Below are 22,501 nucleotides of genomic sequence, written 5' to 3'. Positions count from 1 at the left end.
ATGATAATAAATGTAGGGTGGCTTATTGGAATGGATGTTATTAACATATTTTCATAGTTCTAAGTACATGGAATTGTAAAATAGATTAATGAATGTGGCATTACTGACAACCGTCCTCATTTTGAAATCAAATTACAGTGTACTGAGCTGAGGAGGCAAAGCAGATTTGGGATTATGAGTGAAATAATTTAAAAAAGTCTTAGGGGTATGATCAGACTATTGGGTAATTCAGTAGAAAAATATCAACTGATTGAGATTCTGTGTTCCCTGATTTCAGAGAGACGTTAAGATAAATAACACGAGGAGACTAGGAAGCCAAACATAAGTGATACTTTTGTGCCAGGGTGTGTATACATCTGTTTATCTTCTTGCTTTACCACTAAGGTTGCTCCTAGAGGAGAGTTTAAATATGTGTTGGAGCTAATCTCTGTGGATTACACAAGAAACCACATCCTACAGCTCTCCCTGGAACACCGCTTATGATTTCAATGTAATTTGGTTTTTGCATTTTTAGAAATAACAAAATACTTTGCAAACTCACCTACTTTATTACCACCACAAGTGAGTCAGCTGACTCCACATTTTAACACAGTGACAGTCACAGAGGAATGGAGGAGTGAGTAGAGTTATCAATATATGTGCTTTAAAGAAGTATGACAGGGTAGCAGCTATTTCCAGGAACCAAAACATGGGTCAGCAGCTGTGCAGGAAAAGTGATGGAATAAATGACTCATTTCAGAGGAGTTCTATAACATATTAGTTCTATAATGTATCTTCAGCACCCAATTACCCGCTTTGATCTAAAGATAAGGATTTACAGTTAAGATCCCATTTATGATTTGTCTTGTAGGGTCTGAATCAGGTTTACTATTGTTTTGACTATTACTTGAAACCTATAGTAGTACTTGGGATATGTGTTGTGTATTCTGTGAACATGTGCTATTTTTAGATTAGATAATTCCTGTCTCGAACCCCTGTTAATTTGTTTGCTTTTGTTTATTTGATAGTGCTTTCAGTAAATGGATATATCTGAAAAATTGCAAAGCCATTATTAAAATAAGTTATTATTATATATAGCATGGAATTGCACATTCCTCCTTTGAATCCGACAGAGCTTCACCATATCCTTAACAATTTGGGAAAAACACGCTATTATTTTTCTTCATAAAATTTCTCCTGTTAGGCTGTGATGGTTGTCATCAGCAGTAACTCCTCTGAAGGCTTTGTAAAAAGAGTTGAAAAAATTGGAAAGGTGTGAATGAAGCTGATTGCTGAATATAAAGAAAAGAGCATTGAAGTACAATTCACACTCTTACTTCTTCTATGCTTTCAGATGTTTGACATTTGAAAATTTTGCTTCTAGAAGAGATGCCCTATATAATTCTTACTTAAAGGAGCAAGTTGCTTTTATAATTTTTTTTATTATTCTACCATTCAAGTATTTCCATTTAAATTAAATTCAATACCATTTAAAAAAAATCAAAAGTGCAGCCAGTATTCAATTCCTTGGCTAAATAATTTTAGAAAGCTTTGTGTTATTGAACCTACAGGGTTTTTCTGTAGTTTTAACTCTTTCTTTCTGTAATTTTTTCCATTACTCCTGTAATATAACAGACATTGAGGATAAAGAAGGACTGAATAGAACAATCCTTGGCCTCATGAATTTGAGAATCTAGCAAGGGAGTCAAACAATTCAATCATTCAGAGACAATTTATTGAGTGCCTGGCCTAAGATGAGCACAACAAAACCCCAGCCCAGAGGAATCATTTTAATGGGAGAGATAGATAATAGGTAAGCCAACTTTAAAAAGAAAAAAATCGTACTGGTTTTTCTTTAATAGTGATGCATATTTGAACTAAATAAGCACATTTTAATAAGAGCAGTGATTGAGAAGAGGTTTTGTAACTGAGTGGTCCGAAAGGGCCTCCCTGAAAAAGTCTGTTTTGAACAGATTTCTGAATAATATCAGCCAGAAAGCTGCGTAAAAATCTCAGGGATGGGTGATTTTTCCAGTCAAAAAACTGTAAAGGCTCCAAAGTCACAATAGAGCCATACGTTTCTCTAATAAAGTAACTTCTGACAAAGAATGAGAAGAAATAACTAACCCAGGTTTGAAAGAAAAGGGACAGACTTTCTGTGGAATTCATATTTAATTAAAGCTCTAAAGGACAAAAATACAATAGAGCAAAATTCTGGTCCCGCTGATATACCTAATGAAAGTTCATAAACAAGGTGTGGGTAGCAAAGAGTGTGTGGGAATGTTGGTAAGGACAGTGGGGAAGAGTCATCCCTGAACATGTTCTTAAATGAAGCAATTCTTGTGTTGTTTTAAAGGGTAAATTGGAGTTTGCCTAAGTGATTAGAGAAGGATGCCTCGGCTTATGGAAGTTCAAAGCCATAAAGATGTGATAAACTACTGCAGATATTTTCATGTATATTTGTTGTTGCTTCTAGTAATGGTGATCTAAAAACTCCTACTTAAGCCAACTTAAAAATCCAGACAAAATAGCTTTTAAAGTTAAAAATATCAGAATGATTATAAAAATAAGTGAGGGATTACTGGGCCAATACGAAACACAATGAGAGCCTAGAGATATATGCCCTGAAGCCATTTTAGCTATGAGAGCATTAGAAACTGCTAAAACACACTGAGCTGTGTTTTTAATAGACACTTGATACTAGAGAAAAAAAATTCAAAATCCAGCAGCAATCAAATTTGAGGACTTTGGTACAACCCAAATTTAAGTTGAGAACCCCAAAGCACAAGGAGAAGCAGAAATAAGACTAGAGCCTACCTTGCCTTCTGTGTAAACTGAGAAAGTCAACCACTGAATTTGGAGTATGATTGTCTTGTAAAGTCTCAGATATAAGAGAAAATCCTGCCAAGGAGGACCATACCATTATTATAGCTCTTAATTATTCCTACTCAATAAGAGTTTCAAATATAATGTCTTGAACATACCAAAATGTAACAAAGCACACAAAGAAAAACCATTAACAAGATTTGATAGACAAAATGGGATTAAGTATGATACTAAAATGATCAATAAATATTGTAAAATGGCTTGATTACTCTGCTCAAAGAAATGAGAGGGGAAGCAAATTGAACAAAAAACTGAAACTAAAAAATGATATTGAGAAAGATTTTATAAGTGAACCAAATGGATACTCTAGAACTTTAAAGATATGACAGCCAATTTAAGATACCACAGGGGTGCCTGGGTGGCTCACTTAATTAAACCTCCAATTCTTTTTCCTTTTTTTTAACACCTTAATTTTATTTTATTTCTTTCATTTTGGCTCAGGTCATGATGTCAGGCTTGTGAAATAGAGCCCAGAGTTGGGCTCTGTGCTGAGCCTGGAGCCTGCTTAAGATTCTTTTCCCTTCTTTTTCTATCCCTCCCTGTGCTCTCACTCGCTCGCTCTCTCTTGCTTGCAAATAAATAAATAAATAGATAGATAATAGACAAAGCAAAATAAAAGCAGATTATGAAAATAAATATAAAGTTTTTGAAATGAAAGCAAGTTCAAAATAAAATAGAGAAGACCTACACAGCTAAAAGTTCATTCAGGAAATCTATTATTAAAGAAGTCAGTATGACACAATGTTAAGATATCAAAAGATTGGAGCATGTACTTTACAGAAAGGGTAATCCAAATGGCCACTCATAGGTAAAAACTGTTTATCTTTATTAGGAATCTGGAATTAAATCAAATTAAATTAAAAATAAATTAAAACCTAGAATGGCATACTATTACACACTTACCATATTGGGAAACAGTAAAAATGTCTTGCAAGAATGTGAAAGAATGACAGTGCCCATAATAAAAACATTTGAGGTAGGTTGGACAATATTTAGAAAACTTAAAAATTAAAAAAAAATTTGGTCCATTCCTGGAAATACAACATTGAATTAAATGAATATTTTCACCAGGATATGAAAACAGATGATTATAGTTATTTCATTCATAACGGCAGATCAGCAGTGGTCTATTTGCACAATGTTACATTAAATAAGAGAGAATATTAACAAACTGGGAGAAGGGGCTAGGTTGTTATCATAAACAGATCTTCTATGGTGCTGATTATGTTCTATTTCTCAAAATCTTTAAGTTAAAAAATTTTCAAATTTATATCTAAATAGATAGATAGATAGATAGATGATAGATAGACAGATATCCCAGAAGCTGCAATGCTAGGCTAAGGCCAGGCTTTAAAGAGCTTTTCTATATTCTACTAAATACTTTAAACCATTCATTATATCATAGCTCAGTGTTCGAATCTCCATTTGTTTCCTCAGTTTTCTAATATTTATCTTAAGGTGACCTGATGCAGACTTTTGATGACCTTTGTCTAAATATTTCTATTTTAACAAAGTCCTTTTTAATACTCAGAGACTAAAACTTAGAAAAACACTCTGATTTTTATCTCACTAGAGTGGAAAATATATGGTTACCCATTAACTAATGATATCCATGTCTACATTAGCTCCATGACATTTTTAATTCTTGGGAGCTTTTGGTTAAATGAATTTTTTTAAGCTTCCTTTAAATGAAGCTTTAAGCCATCACCACATGAATAAAATTAAAGAACTAAATGAAAACAAGCCAAGTAATAGAGTAATAGAATGTGCAGTGGAAAGAGTACAATTCTGAAATCATAAAGCCTAAATTAGTGTGATGCATCTTTACTAGCCATGTAATCATAAACCAGTTATCTAAATGTGTTAGCCTCAGTTTTTTCACCCATGAAATGGTGATGATAATACTTATTATGCAGAATTGTTGTGTGGATGTAATGAAGCATGGAGCATGAGAGTCTCATATTCCATGCTAAAATGATAGCTATTTTTATACTTATAATAATTCTAATAATAGTAATTAAATTGTTCAAAATGATAATATTCATTTATATTGAGGCATTGTATTGACTATTCATAGACACATTTACCAAAATAAATTTCATTTTACTTTACCGCCTCTGAGGCTATATATTCCTTAATTCAATATGAATCTTATTATGAATAATAATTATCATAATAAATATGCTGATTTTTCTTCTATTTATTTTTAGGGAAGTATCCTTTACTGTTGAACATAAAGAAACTTAAGCGAGTCTGTCTTATTCAAAATTTGCATGCTGCTTTCTTATGAAACTAGATTATAGAGTTGTATGAAATAAATTCATGCAGTTAAGACATTTATGTTTGGAAAACTGGGTGGTCAGTTTAGTATTTCAAAAGAAGATTTTAAATTTAAACCTTAAAACTGAGCTCTTTCAGCCTTATTTATAGACCATCCTTCATGCTTCATAAGTATTCCTTCATTGTAAACTAACTAATAGTGTTTGTCACAGTGTATATAACTAAAATGGATTTTGTATTCTATTATTTCAGAGTTAGTTGCAGTTTCTACTTCCTTACTTCCTCTTTTGAAAAATAGATTAATTCTACAAAAGGTTATTTCCAGCTTTATTGAAAAATAATTGACATATTATAATTTGTAAATTTAAGAAATGATTTCTTATAACACTGCAAACTTTTAACATTGTGTAAATTTTGTACCATTTGATAAATTGGTATACATCTGCATTGCAATATAATCTACATAAAAATGTTAATACATCTACTATCTCATATAGTTGCCTCTGTTTTTTATGCATGTATTGTAAGGAATTTGAAGATCTACTCTCTTAGCAACTTTTATGTATATAGTACAGTAGAGATAAACTTCAGAGGTCTTGTGGGTTTTGTTCCAGACCGCCTCAATAAAGTGATTATTTCAATAAACTAAGTCAAATCATTATTATTATTTTTTGGTTTCCCAGTGCAAATAAAAAATTATGTTTCCCAGTGCATATAAAAAATAAACACTATACTGTACTGTTCAAAAGCATTATGTCTTTAAAGAAAAACAATGTATATACCTTAAGTAAACTAGTTCTGAGTTTTCAGTGGGTCATAAATACTGACCACAGATCACCATAACAAATACAATAATAATGAAAAAACTTGAAATATTGCAAGAATTACCAACATGTGACAGAGAGACACAAAATGAACAAATGGTGTTAGAAAAATGGTGGCAGCAGACCTATTTTATACAAGATTGCTATAAACTTTCAACTTGTAAGAATGTGATATATGCAAAGTTTAATAAAGGGAAGCACAATAAAAAAAGCATGTATATTTTATTAACTATGATCATCATGCTGTACATTAGATCCCCAGAACTTTTTCCTATTATAGTTGCAAGTTTGTACCCTTTGACCACCTTATTCCACCCCAGGTTCACCCCTTGTCAACTCAACTCTAAGTTTCCATTAGTTTGCTTTTTCTTCAGATTCTGTATGTAAGGGATATCGTAATACATAAATTAAAAAATATATAAAATCTTTGAAATATTTCACCTAGTATAATACCTTCAAGATCCATCCATGGTATTGTAAATGGCAGTATTTCTTAATTTTTCATGGTTAAGTAGTATTCCATAGTATATATTTACCATACTTATTTTATTCATTCATCCATTAATGGATACTGAAGTTATTTCCATCTCTTGCTTAGAGTTAATAATTTTATAATGAACATAAGAGTGCAGAGATGTCTTCGAATAGTGACTTCGTTTCCTTTAGCTATATCCCTAGAAGTGGGATTACTGAATCATATGGTAATTTTACTTTTAATAATATGAATAGTCTCCATACTGTTTTCCATACAAATTTATATCCCTATCACAGTGCATAAGTTCCCCATTTTCCCCAATATTTACCAAAATTTGTTAGTTTTAATTTTTTGGTAGTATATATTCTAATAGGTAGTAATATCTTGCTGTGTTTTTCAGAGGTAAACAAAAACAACAACATAATGACTTTGCCCTGAGTTTTTTACGTTGAGCACTTTTTAATGCTCCTGTTGGTCATTTATATAACTTTTTTGAAAAAAAAAAGTCTATTGAGATCCTTTTGCTATTTTTTTAATTATATATTTTTTTCTTTTTGTATCTGTTAGTTATTAACCTCTTTTCAGATATAAGTTTTGTAAGTATTTTCTTCCATTCTGTGGATTGTGTTTTCATTCCCTTTTTTTTTCTTTGGCAATGCAGAAAATTTAGTTTGATGTAATACCATTTATTTATTTTTGCTTGTGTTTTTGGTCTGGTTTCCAAAAAACTATTGGCAAGACCAATGTCAAGGAGAATTTTTCCTATGTTTTCCTTTAGGAAATTTAGTGTCATGCATCACATTTAAGTCTTTAATCTATTTCAAGTTAAGACTTATGAGTGATATAGGTTCCAGTTTCATGCTGGTTTATGTAACTATTCAGTTTTAAATATCATTTACTGAACAGACTATCTTTACCCATTACATATGTTGGCCCCTGTCAAATATTAGGTGACTGTATGAAAGGATTTATTTCTGGACTCTCAATTCTGTTCTACTTGTTTATTGGTCTGTTTTTATGCCAGTATACTTTATTGTTTTGAGCATGAGGGCTTTGTAGTATAGTTTCAAATCAAGAGTGTAATTTCGCTTCTTCATTCTTTCTCAGAACTGCTTTGATTATTTGTTGTCTTTTATGGTCTCATATAAATTTTAGGATTCTTTACTTACTTCTGTAAAAACACAATATTGGATTTTTTTAAAGATTATTTATTTATTTATTTATTTGAGAGAGAGAGATGACAAGCAGGCAGAGAGGCAGGCAGAGAGAGAAGAGGTAGCAGCTTCCTGCTGAGCAGAGAGGCTGATGCGGGGCTCGATCCCAGGACCCTGGGATCATGACCTGAGCCGTAGGCAGCAGCTTAACCCACTGAGCCACCCAGGTGCCCCGAACATTGGATTTTTGATAGGAATTGAATTTACAGATGGTTTTTGGTAGTATGGACATTTTAACAATGTTAATTCTTACCATTCATAAATATGAGCTATCTTTCCATTTGTGTCTCCTTCAATTTCTTTATCAATGTCATAGATTATGGGGTACAGATCTTTCATAGTCTTAGTTAAATCTTATCCTAAGTATTATATTAGTTTTGATGCTAGTGTGAATTAGATTGTTTTCTTTATTTTTTCAGATAGTTCATCATTAGAGTGTTAAAATGCTCCTGTCTTGTGCTTACTTTGGCAGCACATATACTAAAATTGGAATGATGCAGAGAAGATTAGCGTGATCACTGAGCAAGGATGACATGAAAAACTATTAAAAAAACGAAACAAAACAAAATTCTTGTCTTCTATATATTGATCTTGTATTTGGCAGCTTTACTAAATTTGTTTATTCAAAAATTTTTATGAAGTTTTTAGGATTTTTTTACATGTAAGTTCATGTTATCCAAAAAAAGAAAATTTTAATTCTTCCTTTTTTTTTTTTTATTTGGAGTCTCTTATTTCTTTGTGTTCCTTGTTTCTCTGGCTAGGACATCCAGTACTATGTCAAATGAGAGTAGTGAAAGTGGACACACTTGTCTTTTTTCTGATCTTTAAGGGGAAAACTTTCAAACTTTTTTGGTTGAATATGAGATTAGCTCTGGGCTTGCAATATGTGTTTTTTCTTTAATGGATTTTTTAAATTATTTTTTTAAAATTTTTTATAAACATATAATGTGTTTTTATCCCTAGGGGTACAGGTCTGTGAATCACCAGGTTTACACATTTCACAGCACTCACCATCACTCACCATAGCACCTGCCCTCCCCAATGTCCATACCCCCACCATCCTCTCCCAACACACCTCCCCCCAGCAACCCTCAGTCTGTTTTGTGAGATTCAGTCTTTGATGGTTTGTCTCCCTCCCAATCCCATCTTCTTTTATTTTTCTTTTCGTACGCCCGAACCGCCTATGTTGCATCTCCACTTTATCATATCAGGGAGATCATAGGATAGTTGTCTTTCTCAGATTGATTTATTTCGCCAAGCATAATACCCTCTAGTTCCATCCACGGCATCACAAATAGCAGGATTTCATTTCTTTTGATGGCTGCATAGTATTCCATTGTACATATATACCACATCTTATTTATTGATTCATCTATTGAAGGACATTTAGGTTTTTTCCATAGTTTAACTATTGTGGACATTGCTGCTATAAACATTTGGGTGCATGTGCCCCTTCAGAATGCCACGTTTGTATCTTTAGGGTATATACCCAGTACTGCAATCACTGGGTCATAAACTAGTTCTATTTTCAGCTTTTTGAGGCACCTCCACGCTGTTTTGGAGTGAACCGCACTTCACTGCTGCTTCCTCAGCAAGGGTTCGTTTGCTTCAGGGAAGAAGAGCTGCGGGAGAGCTGGTGCGTCTTGGGCCTTGCTTTCTTGAGCTCCAAGATCGCACCCGGGGTTCACCTTGCTAAGCTGAACTAAGCAGACACAGTCACAGCCCTGCAGCAGCTTGCGTGGCCTAGCATGGCACTCTATGCCTATTACCATCTCATAGGGGTAGGTAAGGCATTGCCTTTTACTCTGGCGCTCAGGCTGACTCAGGGTCTAGGCCAGTGCCTTCAGCACAGGAGAGAGGTGGCGACAGGATCCCTGCAAATGGCCCGTGCACTTGGATGGGGAACTGTGGGGGACAGTCTCCACTCCTTCCCCGGCACACCCCCTGCCACCCACATCGCTGCCACATCTTGGTGGAACACGGCATCTGACTGCCCGTTTCTCCATGGGGTTGTTTCTGCGAGTTGCGGGTATGGCACCGGGGGGCAAGCCCAGGTCTGCCCTTCCACAGGTGGCCAACGAGATGCTGTCCCCTTGGGACCAGAGGCACAAGACAGGCCTGCCTTCTGCCCATACTCCTTCCTCAGAGGATAGCACGTGCCCCTGCCCTAGTCGTCCCCTCATGTCTCCTTAGCAGCCAGGCTTCCATCTCTCCGCACAGGGAGCGGGTGACACTTGTCTTGCCACCGGCCTGCTGTTCGTGCCATGGCAGTGTATCCTGCTTCCCGAGCGTTTCCCGTCCCCAAGGCCTAAGGCTCCTTCTCTTCTCCGGGTGCGGCTTGCTGCGCCTTCCCCACACTTGATCCTGGGGAGCGCGGTGACAGACTTGTGCAACCACGCTTCCCTCTCAGGCAGAAGGGATGCTAGGGCAAAGAGTATTTTGCTCCATTCGGGTATCTTCCACCGCGATGCGGAAACTAGCTCAGGCAAGCAGCAGCAGCATCCCCAAACCCAACTCAGATTTCCCAACGAATGCTGTGATTTCCCAGGGTAGATGACAATGCAAAGAGGCCTACGCTGTATGCGGGTTTCTCCAGCCGCGAGACTGGGCTCAGGCAAGCAGCAGTAGCCCACAGAACATTTCTCAGCAAATGCTGTGCTTTCTCAGAGGCTTTGGCTTGGAGCGAACAGCATTTCGCCGCTGCTTCCTCAGCAAGGCTTCAGTCGCGTCAGGGAAGCAGAGCTGCAGGAGAGCTGGTGCCTTTTGGGCCTTGCTTTCCCGGGCTCCATGTTCGCCTCCTGGGTTCACCCTGCCAAGCCAAATTAAGCAGACACAGCCACAAACCTGCAGTAGCGTGCGGAGCCTAGGATGGCACCCTATGCACACTACCATCTCCCGGTGTAGGCATCGCTTGGCCTTTTACTCTGGCGCTCAGGCGTTCTTGCGGACTAGCCCAGTGCTTTCCCCACAGGAATGGAGACGTGACAGTATCCCTGCACACCGCCCGTGCACTAAATAGGGAGCTTTCGGGGACTGTCCTCACCCCATCCCCTTAAACCCCATGCCTCCTACAAGCTTCCACATCCTGAAGGAAGACGGCATCTGACTCCCTGTTATTTCAGGGAGCTGTTTCTGCGAGTTCAGCGTAGGCTCCTGGTGGCTAGCGCATGTCTGCTTCAGGGACAGGTGGCCAAGGAGCTGCTGTCTCCTTGGGCCCAGAGGCTCAGGACAGGCATGCTTTCTGCCCAGACTCCTTTCTAAGAGTGGAGCACGCGCCCTGCCCTACTCATCCCCTCCTCTCTCCGTAGGAGACAGGCTACTGTCTCTCTGCACAGGGAGCGGGTGACACTTGTATTGCCACTGGCCGCTGTGCCTGCTAGGGCCGGCTCTCCTGTTTCGCAACCGTTTCCAGACCAGAAAGCCAACGGCTCCTGCTCTTCTCCCTGGGCAGCGTGCTGCACCTTCCACAGACATGCTCCTGGGGAGTGCAGTGATAGACGTGTCCCTTTCCTTAAGGCTCTTTCCACAGGCGCAACCGCGCTTCTCTCAGGCAGAGGGGTAATAGGGCAAAGAGGATTTCGCTCCATGCGGGTATCTTCCACCATGCTGCGGAGAATAGCTCAGGCATTAAGCTGCAGCATCACGCACATCCGATTCTGATTTCCCAACGAAAGCTGTGCTTTCCCAGAGGGGATGCCCGGGCAAAGGGGTTTCATGTATGCGGGTTTCTCCCACCACGAGAATGGGCTCAGGCAAGCAGCAGAAGAGCCCGCAGAACCGACTCTGATTTCCCAGCGACTGCTGTGCTTTCCCAGAGGTTTCCAAATTGGCGCGAAACGCACTATGCTGCTGCTTTCTCAGCAAGGCTTTGGTCGTTCGCTCTGTCTCGGCAGGGAAGAAGAACCGCGGGAGAGCTGGTGCGTCTTGGGCCTTGCTTCCCGGGCTCCAAGTTCACGCCCGGGGTTCACCTTGTTAAGCCGAACTAAGCAGACACAGTCACAGCCCTGCAGCAGCTTGCGTGGCCTAGCATGGCACTCTATGCCTATTACCATCTCCTGGGGTAGGTAAGGCTTTGCCTTTTGCTCCGGCGCTCAGGCAGACTCGGGGTCTAGGCCAGTGCCTTCAGCACAGGAGAGAGGAGGCGATAGGATCCCTGCACACGGCCCGTGCACTTGGATGGGGAACTGTGGGGGACAGTCTCCACTCCTTCCCCGGCACACCCCCTGCCACCCACATCGCTGCCACATCTTGGTGGAACACGGCATCTGACTGCCCGTTTCTCCATGGGGTTGTTTCTGCGAGTTGCGGGTATGGCACCGGGGGGCAAGCCCAGGTCTGCCCTTCCACAGGTGGCCAACGAGATGCTGTCCCCTTGGGACCAGAGGCACAAGACAGGCCTGCCTTCTGCCCATACTCCTTCCTCAGAGGATAGCACGTGCCCCTGCCCTAGTCGTCCCCTCATGTCTCCTTAGCAGCCAGGCTTCCATCTCTCCGCACAGGGAGCGGGTGACACTTGTCTTGCCACCGGCCTGCTGTTCGTGCCATGGCAGTGTATCCTGCTTCCCGAGCGTTTCCCGTCCCCAAGGCCTAAGGCTCCTTCTCTTCTCCGGGTGCGGCTTGCTGCGCCTTCCCCACACTTGATCCTGGGGAGCGCGGTGACAGACTTGTGCAACCACGCTTCCCTCTCAGGCAGAAGGGATGCTAGGGCAAAGAGTATTTTGCTCCATTCGGGTATCTTCCACCGCGATGCGGAAACTAGCTCAGGCAAGCAGCAGCAGCATCCCCAAACCCAACTCAGATTTCCCAACGAATGCTGTGATTTCCCAGGGTAGATGACAATGCAAAGAGGCCTACGCTGTATGCGGGTTTCTCCAGCCGCGAGACTGGGCTCAGGCAAGCAGCAGTAGCCCACAGAACATTTCTCAGCAAATGCTGTGCTTTCTCAGAGGCTTTGGCTTGGAGCGAACAGCATTTCGCCGCTGCTTCCTCAGCAAGGCTTCAGTCGCGTCAGGGAAGCAGAGCTGCAGGAGAGCTGGTGCCTTTTGGGCCTTGCTTTCCCGGGCTCCATGTTCGCCTCCTGGGTTCACCCTGCCAAGCCAAATTAAGCAGACACAGCCACAAACCTGCAGTAGCGTGCGGAGCCTAGGATGGCACCCTATGCACACTACCATCTCCCGGTGTAGGCATCGCTTGGCCTTTTACTCTGGCGCTCAGGCGTTCTTGCGGACTAGCCCAGTGCTTTCCCCACAGGAATGGAGACGTGACAGTATCCCTGCACACCGCCCGTGCACTAAATAGGGAGCTTTCGGGGACTGTCCTCACCCCATCCCCTTAAACCCCATGCCTCCTACAAGCTTCCACATCCTGAAGGAAGACGGCATCTGACTCCCTGTTATTTCAGGGAGCTGTTTCTGCGAGTTCAGCGTAGGCTCCTGGTGGCTAGCGCATGTCTGCTTCAGGGACAGGTGGCCAAGGAGCTGCTGTCTCCTTGGGCCCAGAGGCTCAGGACAGGCATGCTTTCTGCCCAGACTCCTTTCTAAGAGTGGAGCACGCGCCCTGCCCTACTCATCCCCTCCTCTCTCCGTAGGAGACAGGCTACTGTCTCTCTGCACAGGGAGCGGGTGACACTTGTATTGCCACTGGCCGCTGTGCCTGCTAGGGCCGGCTCTCCTGTTTCGCAACCGTTTCCAGACCAGAAAGCCAACGGCTCCTGCTCTTCTCCCTGGGCAGCGTGCTGCACCTTCCACAGACATGCTCCTGGGGAGTGCAGTGATAGACGTGTCCCTTTCCTTAAGGCTCTTTCCACAGGCGCAACCGCGCTTCTCTCAGGCAGAGGGGTAATAGGGCAAAGAGGATTTCGCTCCATGCGGGTATCTTCCACCATGCTGCGGAGAATAGCTCAGGCATTAAGCTGCAGCATCACGCACATCCGATTCTGATTTCCCAACGAAAGCTGTGCTTTCCCAGAGGGGATGCCCGGGCAAAGGGGTTTCATGTATGCGGGTTTCTCCCACCACGAGAATGGGCTCAGGCAAGCAGCAGAAGAGCCCGCAGAACCGACTCTGATTTCCCAGCGACTGCTGTGCTTTCCCAGAGGTTTCCAAATTGGCGCGAAACGCACTATGCTGCTGCTTTCTCAGCAAGGCTTTGGTCGTTCGCTCTGTCGCGGCAGGGAAGAAGAACCGCGGGAGAGCTGGTGCGTCTTGGGCCTTGCTTCCCGGGCTCCAAGTTCACGCCCGGGGTTCACCTTGTTAAGCCGAACTAAGCAGACACAGTCACAGCCCTGCAGCAGCTTGCGTGGCCTAGCATGGCACTCTATGCCTATTACCATCTCCTGGGGTAGGTAAGGCTTTGCCTTTTGCTCCGGCGCTCAGGCAGACTCGGGGTCTAGGCCAGTGCCTTCAGCACAGGAGAGAGGAGGCGATAGGATCCCTGCACACGGCCCGTGCACTTGGATGGGGAACTGTGGGGGACAGTCTCCACTCCTTCCCCGGCACACCCCCTGCCACCCACATCGCTGCCACATCTTGGTGGAACACGGCATCTGACTGCCCGTTTCTCCATGGGGTTGTTTCTGCGAGTTGCGGGTATGGCACCGGGGGGCAAGCCCAGGTCTGCCCTTCCACAGGTGGCCAACGAGATGCTGTCCCCTTGGGACCAGAGGCACAAGACAGGCCTGCCTTCTGCCCATACTCCTTCCTCAGAGGATAGCACGTGCCCCTGCCCTAGTCGTCCCCTCATGTCTCCTTAGCAGCCAGGCTTCCATCTCTCCGCACAGGGAGCGGGTGACATTTGTCTTGCTACCGGCCTGCTGTTCTTGCCATGGCAGGCTATCCTGCTTCCCGAGCGTTTCCCAACCCCAAGGCCAAGGGCTCCTTCTCTTCTCCGGGGGCGTCGTGCTGCGCCTTCCCCACACTTGATCCTGGGGAGCGCGGTGACAGATATGTGCAACCACACTTCTCTCTCAGGCAGAAGGGATGCTAGGGCAAAGAGTATTTCGCTCCATGCAGGTATCTTCCACCGTGCTGCGGAGACTAGCTCAGGCATTCAGCTGCTGCATCCCACACATCCGATTCTGATTTCCCAACGAATGCTGTGCTTTCCCAGAGGAGATGCCCGGGCAAAGAGGCTTTCTCTGTATGCGGGTTTTCCAACCGAGAGACTTGGCACAGGTTAGCAGCAGAAGAGCCGGCAGAACCGACTTCTGATTTCTCAGCCAATGCTGTGCTTTCACAGAGGCTTTGGCTTGAAGCGAACAGCACTTCACCGCTGCTTCCTCAGCAAGGCTTCAGTCGCGTCAGGGAAGAAGTGCTGCTGGAGAGCTGGTGCCTCTTGGGGCCTTGCTATCCCGGGCTCCAAGTTCACAACCTGGGTTCATTCTTCCAAGCTGAAATAAGCAGACACAACCTCGACCCTGCAGCAGCGTGCATTGCCTAGGATGGCACTCTGCTCACAATGCCATCTCTCAGCATAGGCACGGCCGGCCCTTTTGCTCTGGCATTCAGGTGGACAGGGGACTAGGCCAGTGCCTTCTCCATCCTTGAGGAGACGTGAGAGGATCACTGCACACCGCCCCTGCCCTGGAATGGGGAGTAATCGGTAACTGTCCCTGTTTCCCCGGGACACACCCTGCCTCCGCCAATGCTGCCACATCCTGGAGGAAGACGGCATCTGATTGCCCATTCCTCCAGGAGGTGTTTCTGCAAGTTCAGGGCTGGAAGCTTGGTGGCAAGCCCACGTCTGCCCTCTGGACAGGTGGCCAAGGAGATGCTTTCCACTTGGGACCAGAGGCACAGGAAAGGCCTTCCTTCTGCCCAGACTCCTTCCTCAGATTGGAGCACGTTCCCCGGCCCAATCGCCCCCTCAGGTCTCCTTAGCAGCCAGGCTTCGTCTCTCTGCACAGGGAGTGGGTGACACTTGTCTTGCCACCGGCCCGCTGTTCCTGCCAGGGCCAGCTCTCCAGCTTCGCGACCATTTCCCGACCACAAGGCCAATGGCTCTTTCTCTTCTCCTGGGCAGCTTGCTGCACTTTCCCCAGACAGGCTCCTGGGGAGCCCAGTGACAGACATGTCCCCTTCCTTAAGGCTCTTTCCACAGGCGCAACCACGGTTCTCTCTCAGGCAGTGGGGATGCCCAGGCAAAGAGAATTTCGCTCCATGCGGGTTTATTACACTGTGCTGTTGGGTCTTGCTCAGGCAAGCAGCAGCAGCATCCCACAGACCCGACTCTGATTTCCCAAAGAATGCTGTGCTTTCCCAGAGGAGATGCCCAGGCAATGATCCCCTCACTGTATGAGGGTTTCTCCCGCCGTGCTGCGAATAGTAGGCTAAGGCAAGCAGCAACAGCAGCCCACAAAAACGACTCTGATTTCCCAGCGACTGCTATGCTTTCACAGAGGTTTTCAGCTTGGCGCGAACGGCACTTCGCTGCTGCTTCCTCAGCAAGGCTTTGGGTGTTTGCTCTGTCGCATCAGGGAAGAGCTGCGGGAGAGCTGGTCCCTCTTGGGCCTTGCTTTCCCGGGCTCTATGTTGGCACCCTGGGTTCACCCTGCCAGTCCGAACTAAGCAGACACAGCCACAACGCTGCAGCAGCGTGCGTGGCCTAGGATGGTACTCAATGCACACTACATTCTCCCAGTGTAGGCAACACTTGGCCTTTTGCACAGGCCCTCAGGCGGACTCGTGGTTAAGGCCAGTGCCTTCCCCACAGGAGAGGAGAGGCGACAGGATCCCTGAACACCGCCTGTTCACTGGAATGGAGAGCTTTGGGAGATTGTCCCCACTCCTTCCCCGGCAAATCCCCTGCCACCGAAAACGCTGTCACATCTTGGAGGAAGATGGCATCTGACTGCCCGTTTCTCGAGGGAGCTATTTCTGCGAGTTCCGGGTATGGCGCCTGGTAGCTAGCCCACGTCAGCCCTACAGACAGGTGGTCAAGGAGATGCTGTCCCCTTGGGACCAGAGGCACAGGACAGGCCTGCCTTCTGCCCAGACTCCTTCCTCAGAGTGGAGCATGCATCCCTGCCCTAGTCATCCCCTCATGTCTCCTTAGGAACCAGGCTTTGTCTCTCTGCACAGGGAGCGGGTGACACTTGTCTTGCCACCGGCCTGCTGTTCCTGCCACGGCAGGCTATTCTGCTTCCCGACCTTTCCCGACCACAAGGCCAACGTATCCTTCTCTTCTCCTGGGGTGGCGTGCTGCACCTTCCCCAGACGTGCTCTTGGGGAGCGCAGTGACACACGTGTGCAACCACGCTTCTCTCTCAGATCTCAAATACCCAACATAACCCTACACCTAAAGGAGATGGAGAAAGAACAACAAAGAAAGCCTAAACCCAGCAGAAGAGGAATAATAAAGATCAGAGCAGAAATCAATGAAATAGAAACAAATAAACAAACAAATAAAAACCACAAAAAACCAACAACAACAACAAAAAACAATAGAACAAATCAACAAAACTAGGAGCTGGTTCTTTGAAAGAATTAATAAGATTGATAAAACCCTTTCCATCCTTATCAAAAAGAAAAGAGAAAGAACCCAAATAAATAAATTAATGAATGAAAGAGGAGAGATCACAACCAACACCAAAGAAATACAAACAATTATAAGAACATACTATGAGCAACTCTACGCCAACAAATTCAACAATCTGGAAGAAATGGATACATTCCTAGAGACATATAAACTACCACAACTGAACCAGGAAGAAATAAGAAACCTGAACAGACCCATAACCAGTACGGAGATTGAAACAGTCATCAAAAATCTCCAAACAAACAAAAGCCCCGGGCCAGATGGCTTCCCAGGGAAATTCTACCAAACATTTAAAGAAGAATTAATTCCTATTCTCATGATACTGTTCCAAAAAAATAGAAATGGAAGGAAAACTTCCAAACTCATTTTATGAGGCCAGCATCACCTTGATCCCAAAACCAGACAAGGATCCCATCAAAAAAGAGAACAGCAAACCAATATCCTTGATGAACACAGATGCGAAAATTCTCACCAAAATACTAGCCAATAGGATTCAACAGTACATTAAAAGGATTATTCACCACGACCAAGTGGGTTTTATTCCAGGGCTACAAGGTTGGTTCAACATATGCAAATCAATCAATGTGATACAACGCATTAATAAAAGAAAGAACAAGAATCACATGATACTCTCCATAGATGCTGAAAAAGCATTTGGCAAAGTGCAGTGTCCCTTCCTGATTAAAACTCTTCAAAGTGTAGGGATAGAGGGCACATATTATCAATATTATCAAAGCCATCTATGAAAAACCCACTGCAAATATCATTCTCAATGGAGAAAAATTGAATACTTTTCCGCTGAGGTCAGGAACACGGCAGGGATGTCCGTTATCACCACTGCTATTCAACATCGTACTAGAAGTCCTAGCCTCAGCAATCAGACAACAAAAAGAAATTAAGGGCATCCAAATTTTGTCAAATTGGCAAAAGAGAAGTCAAACTATCCCTGCTTGCAGAGGATATGACACTGTATGTGGAAAACTTAAAGGACTCCACTCCAAATCTGCTATAACTTGTATAGGAATTCTGTAAAGTGTCAGAATATAAAATCAATGCACAGAAATTGGTTGCATTTTTTTTTAAACCAACAAGACTGAAAAAATAGAAATTAAGGAGTGAATCCCATTTACAATTGCACTCAAAACCCTAAGATACCTAGGAATAAACCTAACCAAAGAGACAAAGTATCTATACTCAGAAAACTCCAAAGTGAGTACTCATGAAAGAAATTGAAGAAGACACAAAGAAATGGAAAAATGTTCCATGCTCCCGTATTGGAAGAACAAATATTGTGAAAATGTCTATGCTACCTAAAGCAATCTACACATTTAATGCAATCCCTATCAAAATCTCGTCCATTTTTTTCAAAGAAATGGGACAAATCATCCTAAAATATATATGGAACCAGAAAATACCTCGAATAGCCAGAGGAATATTGAAAGAGAAAGCCAAAGTTGTTGGCATCACAATTCCAGACTTCAAGCTCTATTACAAAGTTGTCATCATCAAGATGGTAGGGAACTGTCCCCAAAACAGACATAGATCAATGGAACAGAATAGAGAGCCCAGAAATACACACTCCACTCTATGGTCAACTAATCGTCAACAAAGCAGGAAGGAATGTCCTATGGAAAAGAGACAGCCTCTTCAACAAATGGTGTTGGGAAAATTGAACAGCCACATGCAGAAAAATGAAATTGGACCATTTCCTTACACCATACATGAAAATAGACTGGAAATGGATGAAGAAGCATAATGTGAGAAAGGAATCCATCAATATCCTTGAGGAGAGAACAGGCAGCAAACTCTTTGACCTCACCAGCATCAACTTCTTCATAGGAACATCACCAAAGGCAAGGGAAGCAAGGGCAAGAATGAACTCTTGGGATTTCATCAGATCAAAAAGCTTTTGCCCAGCAAAGGAAACAGTTAACAAAGCCAAAAGATGACTGTCAGAAGTTATCTGGGAGAAGATATTTGCAAATGACATACCAGATAAAGGGCCAGTATCTATCCAAAATCTATAAAGAGCTTATCAAACTCAACACCCTAAGAACAAATAATCGAATGAAGAAATGGGCAGAGGACATGAACAGACATTTCTGCAAAGAATACATCCAAATGGCCAACAGACACATGAAAAAATGCTCCACATCACACGGCATCAGGGAAATACAAATCAAAACCAGAATGAGATACCACCTGACACCTTTCAGAATGGCTAAAATGAACAAGTCAGTCAATGACAGATGCTGGCGAGGATGTGGAGAAAGGGCAACCCTCCTACACTGTACGTGGGAATGCAAGCTGGTGCGACCACTCTGGAAAACAGCGTGGAGGTGCCTCAAAAAGCTGAAAATAGAACTAGTTTATGACCCAGTGATTGCAGTACTGGGTATATACCCTAAAGATACAAACGTGGCATTCTGAAGGGGCACATGCACCCAAATGTTTATAGCAGCAATGTCCACAATAGTTAAACTATGGAAAGAACCTAAATGTCCTTCAACAGATGAATCAATAAATAAGATGTGGTATATATGTACAATGGAATACTATGCAGCCATCAAAAGAAATGAAATTTTGCTATTTGTGATGCCGTGGATGGAACTAGAGGGTATTATGCTTGGCAAAATAAATCAATCTGAGAAAGACAACTATCCTATGATCTCCCTGATATGATAAAGTGGAGATGCAACATAGGCGGTTTTGGGAGTACGAAAAGAAAAATAAAAGAAGATGGGATTGGGAGGGAGACAAACCATCAAAGACTGAATCTCACAAAACAGACTGAGGGTTGCTGGGGGGAGGTGTGTTGGGAGAGGATGGTGGGGGTATGGACATTGGGGAGGGCAGGTGCTATGGTGAGTGATGGTGAGTGCTGTGAAATGTGTAAACCTGGTGATTCACAGACCTGTACCCCTAGGGATAAAAACACATTATATGTTTATAAAAAATTTTAAAAAAATAATTTAAAAAATCCATTAAAGAAAAAACACATATTGCAAGCCCAGAGCTAATCTCATATTCAACCAAAAAAGTTTGAAAGTTTTCCCCTTAAAGATCAGAAAAAAGACAAGTGTGTCCACTTTCACTACTCTCATTTGACATAGTACTGGATGTCCTAGCCAGAGAAACAAGGAACACAAAGAAATAAGAGACTCCAAATAAAAAAAAAAAAGGAAGAATTAAAATTTTCTTTTTTTGGATAACATGAACTTACATGTAAAAAAATCCTAAAAACTTCATAAAAATTTTTGAATAAACAAATTTAGTAAAGCTGCCAAATACAAGATCAATATATAGAAGACAAGAATTTTGTTTTGTTTCGTTTTTTTAATAGTTTTTCATGTCATCCTTGCTCAGTGATCACGCTAATCTTCTCTGCATCATTCCAATTTTAGTATATGTGCTGCCAAAGTAAGCACAAGACAGGAGCATTTTAACACTCTAATGATGAACTATCTGAAAAAATAAAGAAAACAATCTAATTCACACTAGCATCAAAACTAATATAATACTTAGGATAAGATTTAACTAAGACTATGAAAGATCTGTACCCCATAATCTATGACATTGATAAAGAAATTGAAGGAGACACAAATGGAAAGATAGCTCATATTTATGAATGGTAAGAATTAACATTGTTAAAATGTCCATACTACCAAAAACCATCTGTAAATTCAATTCCTATCAAAAATCCAATGTTCGGGGCACCTGGGTGGCTCAGTGGGTTAAGCTGCTGCCTACGGCTCAGGTCATGATCCCAGGGTCCTGGGATCGAGCCCCGCATCAGCCTCTCTGCTCAGCAGGAAGCTGCTACCTCTTCTCTCTCTGCCTGCCTCTCTGCCTGCTTGTCATCTCTCTCTCTCAAATAAATAAATAAATAAATAATCTTTAAAAAAATCCAATATTGTGTTTTTACAGAAGTAAGTAAAGAATCCTAAAATTTATATGAGACCATAAAAGACAACAAATAATCAAAGCAGTTCTGAGAAAGAATGAAGAAGCGAAATTACACTCTTGATTTGAAACTATACTACAAAGCCCTCATGCTCAAAACAATAAAGTATACTGGCATAAAAACAGACCAATAAACAAGTAGAACAGAATTGAGAGTCCAGAAATAAATCCTTTCATACAGTCACCTAATATTTGACAGGGGCCAACATATGTAATGGGTAAAGATAGTCTGTTCAGTAAATGATATTTAAAACTGAATAGTTACATAAACCAGCATGAAACTGGAACCTATATCACTCATAAGTCTTAACTTGAAATAGATTAAAGACTTAAATGTGATGCATGACACTAAATTTCCTAAAGGAAAACATAGGAAAAATTCTCCTTGACATTGGTCTTGCCAATAGTTTTTTGGAAACCAGACCAAAAACACAAGCAAAAATAAATAAATGGTATTACATCAAACTAAATTTTCTGCATTGCCAAAGAAAAAAAAAGGGAATGAAAACACAATCCACAGAATGGAAGAAAATACTTACAAAACTTATATCTGAAAAGAGGTTAATAACTAACAGATACAAAAAGAAAAAAATATATAATTAAAAAAATAGCAAAAGGATCTCAATAGACTTTTTTTTTTCAAAAAAGTTATATAAATGACCAACAGGAGCATTAAAAAGTGCTCAACGTAAAAAACTCAGGGCAAAGTCATTATGTTGTTGTTTTTGTTTACCTCTGAAAAACACAGCAAGATATTACTACCTATTAGAATATATACTACCAAAAAATTAAAACTAACAAATTTTGGTAAATATTGGGGAAAATGGGGAACTTATGCACTGTGATAGGGATATAAATTTGTATGGAAAACAGTATGGAGACTATTCATATTATTAAAAGTAAAATTACCATATGATTCAGTAATCCCACTTCTAGGGATATAGCTAAAGGAAACGAAGTCACTATTCGAAGACATCTCTGCACTCTTATGTTCATTATAAAATTATTAACTCTAAGCAAGAGATGGAAATAACTTCAGTATCCATTAATGGATGAATGAATAAAATAAGTATGGTAAATATATACTATGGAATACTACTTAACCATGAAAAATTAAGAAATACTGCCATTTACAATACCATGGATGGATCTTGAAGGTATTATACTAGGTGAAATATTTCAAAGATTTTATATATTTTTTAATTTATGTATTACGATATCCCTTACATACAGAATCTGAAGAAAAAGCAAACTAATGGAAACTTAGAGTTGAGTTGACAAGGGGTGAACCTGGGGTGGAATAAGGTGGTCAAAGGGTACAAACTTGCAACTATAATAGGAAAAAG

Source organism: Mustela nivalis (genome assembly GCF_964662115.1).
Source record: "Mustela nivalis genome assembly, contig: HAP1_SCAFFOLD_686, whole genome shotgun sequence".
NCBI lineage: Eukaryota > Metazoa > Chordata > Mammalia > Carnivora > Mustelidae > Mustela > Mustela nivalis.
The sequence above is the reverse complement of the archived record's forward strand: the minus strand, read 5'-3'. Positions refer to the sequence as shown.